Source organism: Lactuca sativa, chromosome 4 (assembly GCF_002870075.4).
Source record: "Lactuca sativa cultivar Salinas chromosome 4, Lsat_Salinas_v11, whole genome shotgun sequence".
In the NCBI taxonomy this organism is placed as follows: Eukaryota; Viridiplantae; Streptophyta; class Magnoliopsida; order Asterales; family Asteraceae; genus Lactuca; species Lactuca sativa.
This window is the reverse complement of record NC_056626.2, coordinates 26,562,788-26,569,775: the sequence shown is the minus strand read 5'-3', so window position 1 is coordinate 26,569,775 and position 6,988 is coordinate 26,562,788. Positions and strand designations below refer to the sequence as shown.

Below are 6,988 nucleotides of genomic sequence, written 5' to 3'. Positions count from 1 at the left end.
TTCCACTAGCTTGGTTCCTCCTTGCTTGCAATCTTTCCTCCCAACTTGGCACATAGGGGAATCCGGGTCCGGGACTTGGTGCGATATTCATTTGTTCAAAAAAATAAACAAATGACTCATTGTTATAATTCATACTTTACCCAAGGTCATCTTGGTACCTTCTTGCTTCAATGTTGTATCAATCCATAGGCAACTCTTCATCTACCGGAATGATCGATGGGTCTTACCGGACTTGCTCCCGCCTTTGCCTCACCCTTCTTCCCTGCTCCTCGGGCTCTAATACTGCATCCGTATTAGGGATGCTAAAATTGTTGGATTAGTGTCTAAGTCGATAACTATTTTGGTATGTACTTGACCCGATTATGAGCATGGTCCTTTTGGGTTGCCTTCACCATAGCAATATGTAGGATGAATTAAGGAAAGAAAGGTTTAAATATGATTTATTAATATATTATAAGAATAATATATTAAAGGAGAAATCATATTGTTTAATTAATATTAGTCAAGAATTAATAAAGAATTAATTTTGTGGCTAAAAGAGATTAATTAAATTTAAGGGACTTATTGTGTAATTATAAGATAATTACATAGATGGGCCTATGGGCTCTATAGAAGGTGGAGTAGACGAATTCTATGGGGGAAACCCGTTAGAAGTCGTCCAAGGCTTCTAAAGAAGGAGTCCATGGGCTGCTTAGGGCTTAAGCAGTCAAATTAGGGTTTCCTTGTTAGATAACCCTAACTGCCTAAGTATATAAGGAGCCCTTAAGCACCACAAACGTGGCCAACACTTGGATTAGGGTTTCCAACCATTTTTGGTGCCTCCCCTCTCATCTCTCTTCATTTTTGTTTCTTAGTGGTGTTTGTGACTCCATTAGAGGTGAAACACTTGAGGCACTAAGCTTTCTAAAGCCGATCGAAGAAAGGAATTGATTGTTATTGCAATATAACAATCAAAGGTAATTACTAAACCCTTATTTCAGTTTTTATATGATAGATATAGGGTTTATAGCTTTGGATATTCAATTGCATGTTCATTAGACAAAATAGATCCAAAAGCTATTAGGGTTTGCATGTACACCATAGGATTGATGTTTTGCTCAAAACCCACCAATAATGCCCCCCACCAAAATCTTCCACAATCCTTGCCCTCCAATATAATGTGGTGCTGAAAGGAGGAGTAGGAATCATGGTCAACATTCGAGCGGCCCGTTGTCCCAAAATACCATATGTCCTTGCTAATCTTGTGACAAACATGCCCCCGTTAATCTTGGAGGCGATCCGCTCTTTTACTGCCCCCTCTACCAGATATTTCACCAAGAAATATGGAAGATTGCAGAACACATCAAGAGTGATAATACTCCACATGTAGAAAATGTCAAGAGTAGGGACTTGATCGTCATCCTTTCGCATGTTAATTGTACTTGCGATCAGACGATGTATCAAGCGATGAATTGGGGAACAGATACTCTTCTCTTGCGCGGATGATGGAATGTAGACCCGATTGGCAATTGTGTTTCACAAAGTCGATGCAAGCACTCCCTCGAGTAAGTCCTTGTGACAATGTTCTAAAAATGATTCAAAATTTTCAGACATTATCACGTCTTGATCATAAATCCCAATCCTCCACACAAGCTCTACAAGGCTGCATTGGAGTAGCTCCCCTCCAAGACAGAAAGATATAATACTTGGATTGTAATAGGCACTACCACCTCGGAAGGAGATGGTAGAAAAGAACTCCCAACACAACTCCTGATAAACAGATTCTTGAATTTTAAAGAGTCAGCTCCAGCCATCACAAATTATTGTCACCCCATTATTGTTGAAAGACTTGACCAAGTAAAAGGTCAACTCCTCCTCCAATCTAGTTTGTCCAATCCAGTGCCAGTCAATTTCATTAGGGACATATATCTCCTTGCGCCTTAAAGCTGTCAGCTTGTTCTTTGCACGGGCAAGGGAAGACTTGGAGGTTATTTTAGGAAAAGATAACCATGAGAGATCCCCGTGGCTGCCTCCCCTTGAACTTTGTCCATGCCCCGACATAATTCCTGCAAAACAGAATCAAGAAGACCACAAACAAAACAAAAAACAGTTAAGAACAATGAAATTTTGGGCATCTGTGACCCGGACTCGCCGAGTCCGCGAACCGACTCAGCGAGCAGGATGAACATTGCAAGTTCAATCCAGTTGGGTGAACTTTACTATGCAATTTCTATAGATTAATTTAGGGGTTTGCTTTGGTATGTTCTAGGAGCATAACTATGTAAGAAATTTCATTTAAACCATCCTAATTTATCAAGAACTCAAAACCCTAAAATCCAAGTTTAGTCAAAATTGGGATTTTGCAGAAATTAAGGGTATAACTCTACCAAAGATTGAAACTTTTACAAGATTAAGAGTGAAAATAATTACCTTTGAGTTGGATTTGCAAGAAACTAGAAGAAATCAAGATGAAAGCTTGAGAGGGTTTTGCTCGTCGAGTATGAGTAGCGACTGGGTAAATGGTTGAAAATGTTTGACAATTAGGGTAAAACTCCTTTTACAAAATGTAAAAATAATTATTTTTTTCGTTAAAATACGTGGACTCACCGAGTAGATATACCTACTCGCCGAGCAGTAACGCGATTCTGCGTTTAATCGAGATTTCTTATGCGGACTCGCCGAGCAGGTTTAGGGACTCGATGAGTCTTTTATTCAGAAAGCTAAAAACTTTGACTTTTTTGAAATATATGCCGCCAACCTCACACTTGAGCATTTCTTGCCCTCAAGCAATCATCATAAGCTCAGAAGAAGAATGATAAAAGCATATCCTAAGAAAAACAATGAAAATAAAAATGAAAAATAAAGGAAAAAGAAAGCAAACTCTAAACTCTGGTTGCCTCCCAGAAGCGCTTCTTTTTAAGAAGTCATTTGTTGGACTCCTTCCCACCTTAAGTTTCTGTAGTTCCTCCCAGAAGCAACCCTTATTCAAGACATTATTCTCTTGGAATTCCTTCTTCATATCTCTTCACTCTATGACCATTAACCTTGAAAGGAGGTCCGTCTCTTGATATAAGCTCAATAGCTCCATGTGGAAAACCTTGCTTCACTATAAATGGACCATCCCATCGTGTCTTTTGCTTGCTCGGGAAAATTTTGAACCTCAAATTAAAGAGTAACACTTTTTGTTCTTCATGAAAGTCCTTGTTACCCTTTAATCTTTTGTCATGCCAATTCTCTGTCTTTTCTTTGTATATCAAGGAACTAGTGTAGGCCTTATTTCTAAGCTCTTCAAGGGCATTCATTTGCATCAACCGGTTGACTCGAAGTTCAGCCAAATTAGAATTGCATATCTTTAGAACCCAAAAAACTTTATGCTTAATTTCTACCAGTAAGTGGCAGTTCTTTCCATAAACTAGCCTATATGGTGTAGTACCAATAGGTGTCTTGAAAGATGTTCAAAAGGCCCAAAGTGCATCATCTAATTTATCCAACCATTCCTTTCGATTTCCTCAAACCGATCTTTCTAAAAAAAATTAACGTTCTATTCGTCACCTCATTTTGCCCACTAGTTTGTGGATGATAAGATGTGGAGAACCTATGATGTACCCCATATTTTTTCAACACTTTGGCTAATTGATCATTTGCAAAGTGAGTGCCCCGGTCACTAATAAGAGCTTTAGGAACTCCAAATCTTGAGAATAACTTCTTTAGAAATCGCACCACCACCCGAGCATTATTAGTTGGTGATGCTTGTGCCTTCGCCCATTTAGACATGTAATCGACCGCCACCAAGATGTATTTATTCCCTTTGGACATTAGGAAAGGTTCCATAAAATCAATCCTCCACACATCAAATATTTCACAAATTTGAATACAATGTTAGGGCATGATATGTGCATAATTAGTTAATTATTTAACATATATTCTTAGTTATTTTTGGTTAATTATGAGAATAATTTGGACAAAAGGTACTTAAAATGCTTTGAATTGTGTTTTCAGCCCAAAAGATATGCTTGGATGTAAAAAGGAGAAAAGGAAAGCAAAAGAAGATTAAAGGGTGACAAGAATGACCTACTCGGCGAGTAGTTCGGCATTACTCGGCGAGTACACGCGATTGTTCCAGAAGATAGCTACGATTCCTGATCCAAGACGGATAACTATACACCTACTCGGCGAGTTTATTCTGCTACTCGCCGAGTACCCTCTGTTTTGAGATATCTTTATAAGACGAATCCTGATCACTTGGGAGAGAACCCCTGGCGAATTTTGGGAGAATTACCTGCGACAAAAAGATTCAGAAGGCATTGAAGAACCCTAAGCTTCAAGAGTTGGAAGAATTCAAGCAATTAGGTTAATTCTACCACTTAGACTTAGGAATTAAACATGTTTGCTTTCTTAAACTTTGTTTCTTTGTTTGTTTCTACTGCAACTATGAGCTAAACTCGTTTTTGTTTCTGTTTGGGGAATACCAAAGAACTCCTATGGTTTAATTATTGAATCTTGTTTAATTGTCTATTGGTGATTTGTTAAATTAAGTTTGTTAAAGAACCTTATGTGTTAATCACTACTATTTTCTGTTAATTGGAAGGCAATTAGGTTGCATGAACATCACTTAATTGTTAACCTCATATGTCTATGTGAATGCTAAAATATATGCTTAGAAGTAATGATTATGAAACTAAGATTAATAAGAAAATAGGAAGATTAATGTGTGAGCTTGTTTGAGAAACCATCAACAAGAGGTTAATTGAATTAATAACTTAATTGACCATTACAAATCTTATTTAACCCAAATAATTAATCTAGGGAATTAATTAGTTTAAACACTTGATCAACGCTTAAATTAGTTAATTGTCTAAGGGTTAGGAGTAATGAACATGAACCTAACTATTATCATTGGTAACCAATAGTAATTAATCTATCTTAACTAAAATAACCATAGGAGTGAATTGGTTGAACCTAAATAGAAACATCTTTGTCAAATTTGGTGAATAGTTGTTGCTTTAGTTAATTAGTTAAATTTAATTTGTTTAAGTTTCTAGTCTTGCAAAACTAGAGAAAAACCATTTACTTTTATTATTTGTTTTAGTTAAAATTAGCTATTAGTTTAATTTCCGTTCCCTGAGTTCGATACCTTACTTATCAATCTATACCACTTAAAGACAGGTTCACTGCCTTTGTGTGCTCAAATTATTAATAAAAAGTAGGGATAAAACTAGTTGAATTTACACACATCAAGTTTTTGGCGCCGTTGCCGGGGAACGGTTCTAAATAATTAAGCTAATTCCTAATTTTTTTCGATCCTTTGTGTGAGTTTACTTGCATAAAGTTCATTTATTGCAGTTTAGTAAATAGCAATTAGGTTCTAGTATCTGTTTTAGTTAGATTGAAAACTTAGAAAATTTTTTGAAAAATCACTGCTACTCGCCGAGTGCACTCGCGACTACTCGGCGAGTAACAGCTCCTTTAGATTTTTTTTCTTCTTTTAGTTGTTTGCAATTTTTTTTGTTCTTTTTACGCTTTTATTTGATTAATTTCAGGACTTTCATGACCAGAGGAGCAAACACGCCACTGGTACCCCCGTTTGAAGACCCCGAATCCGAATTGAAAAGAAACAAAGGGAAGGACGTGGAGAGTTCAAGCACACCAAAGAAATCACCATTGTCCAACTTGAAGACTGTTTTCGGAAAAAAGAAGAGCAGCAAATCCGGAGCTTCAAGCGCTTCCTTGACAATTGAAAAGCCAATCCAAGAAGATATTGGATACGAGACCGAGGAAGAAGAGGAGGCAACGTACGAACAAGAAACCGGATCGGAGGAAGAGTTAGCATTCACAATGGCTAACATTGATGAAATTCCCATGGGGGAATGGAAGAAGAGGATGCGCGACGACCATGGCCCGGGACTTGTGCAACCCGCAATTCCCGCAACTGCTACCTTCGAACTAAAGGGTCATATCCTAGCTGCACTTAAGGAAATACCTTTCTATGGGAAAGATCATGAAGATGCCTACAAACATTTGGATGAAGTAAATGATGTTGCTGACTATTTCAACATTCCAAATGTAACCCGTGAAACTCAACTACTTCGGATGCTTCCGGTAACCTTCAAGGGTGTTGCTAAAGATTGGCTCAAATCACTTCCTCCCGGGTCAGTCACTACTTGGGCCAAAATGAAGGAAGAATTTATAGATCACTTTTGCCCACCATCCAAAATAGCCAAACTCAAGAAGGCCATTGCAAATTTTGAACAACAAGCTGGAGAGTCGTTGTATGAAGCATGGGAGAGGTACAAAAGTCTACTACGAAATTGCCCACACCATGATCTAAATAGCCAACAAGAAGTGTCCATCTTTTATGATGGAGTCAATGTTACGACCCGGCAGCTGCTAGACTCACAGGGCCCACTTACGAAGAAGCCACCCCCGGTAATCAAAGAATTAATTGAAGAATTCTCTAAACACTCTAGAGAATACCACAACCCAAGGAATGATGTTACGAGGGGAGCCGCATATGCTGCTACTGAAGATTTATCCGCGGTCATGGCCATGTTAAAAACCATGGATAGAAGAATGGACAAAATGGATCAAACTATCCATGCCATACGGGTGGGTTGTGAAAACTGCAATGGACCCCACCTCACTAGGGATTGTGATTTAGATGAGCACGGCAATAAAAAGGCACAAGTATGTTATTCAAGCGGTGACCGGTATGAAGAAGACTGGCGAAAACAAAAGAAGGAGTGGCTGCCTTATGAAGAGTACAAGAAGGCCAAGGAGGAGAAGTATAGGCAAAAAGGGAGAGGATTCTACCAAAAAGAGGAGCCGGTGCAAGAGAAGAAGCCAAGCTTAGAAGATATGCTAACTAAATTTGTGGCTGCTTCCGAGAAAAGACACAGTGACCACGATGCTGCTATCCAAGAAACAAGAACAATGCTCAGGAACCAGCAAGCATCCATCCATAATATAGAAACTCAGCTTGGGCAACTCGCACAACAACTAAACCAAAGGT

General features: G+C 38.4%; 1 non-coding gene across 1 annotated transcript; it reads right to left on the bottom strand.

Moving 5' to 3' along the window:
* Positions 1-6,198: 6,198 nt before the first annotated feature.
* LOC128133986 (small nucleolar RNA R71) lies at positions 6,199-6,305 on the bottom strand. The gene has a single exon (XR_008232311.1). It is a non-coding gene; the product is annotated as a small nucleolar RNA R71 (small nucleolar RNA).
* Between the last annotated feature and the right edge of the window lie 683 nt (positions 6,306-6,988).